This window comes from Anopheles ziemanni (genome assembly GCF_943734765.1).
Source record: "Anopheles ziemanni chromosome X unlocalized genomic scaffold, idAnoZiCoDA_A2_x.2 X_unloc_39, whole genome shotgun sequence".
Classification (NCBI taxonomy): Eukaryota; Metazoa; Arthropoda; class Insecta; order Diptera; family Culicidae; genus Anopheles; species Anopheles ziemanni.
In genome coordinates this window covers 252501-253303 of record NW_026689806.1, presented here as the reverse complement: position 1 = coordinate 253303, position 803 = coordinate 252501, and the positions used below count along the sequence as shown (strand labels likewise).

Here is an 803-nt window from a genome sequence, read left to right as displayed (position 1 = left end):
TAGTTCATTCTAGCTTGCCCTATGTGGAAGAGGACACTTCATACTTCGTCTCTAAGCGGCGGCTTGACTCCTCCCTACGGGGAACGGGTTTACGCGCACAGCGGCGGCTTACGCACTATGGCAGTCATGGATGCCTTACGTTTCTATGAAAAGTGTGTTCCTCCCCTGGTCCACGCTGCTTCGGCAGTCCTGGGTAAGATAGTTAGTTCTAGCTTGCCCTATGTGGAAGAGGACACGTAGACTTACTGTGGTGTGAAGTATAAAGTTCAGTTCTCCCCTGGTCCACGCCGCTTCGGCCGTCCTGGGTAAAATGGATTCATCCAGCTTGCCCTATGTGGAATGAGGACACTTTATGCTTCGTCTCTAAGCGGCGGCTTGCTCCTCCCTACGGGGAACGGGTATACGCGCACAGCGGCGGCTTACGTTATGGCAGTCATGGATGCCTTACGTTTCCATGAAAAGTGTGTTCCTCCCCTGGTCCACGCTGCTTCGGCAGTCCTGGGTAAGATAGTTAGTTCTAGCTTGCCCTATGTGGAAGAGGACACGTAGACTTACTGTGGTGTGAAGTATAAGGTTCAGTTCTCCCCTGGTCCACGCCGCTTCGGCCGTCCTGGGTAAAATGGATTCATCCAGCTTGCCCTATGTGGAATGAGGACACTTTATGCTTCGTCTCTAAGCGGCGGCTTGCTCCTCCCTACGGGGAACGGGTATACGCGCACAGCGGCGGCTTACGCAAGTTAGTCACCCTCGGCAGTGGATCACTCGGCTCATGGATCGATGAAGACCGCAGCTAACTGCGCGTC

At 54.2% G+C, this 803-nt stretch overlaps 1 non-coding gene across 1 annotated transcript in view; it reads left to right on the top strand.

Moving 5' to 3' along the window:
* The first annotated feature begins 742 nt into the window (after nucleotides 1–742).
* Nucleotides 743–803, top strand: part of LOC131292190 (5.8S ribosomal RNA) — a 155-nt gene continuing 94 nt past the window's right edge. The window contains exon 1 of the ribosomal RNA XR_009189880.1: nucleotides 743–803. This exon is cut by the window's right edge and continues 94 nt beyond it. This is a non-coding gene — a ribosomal RNA (5.8S ribosomal RNA).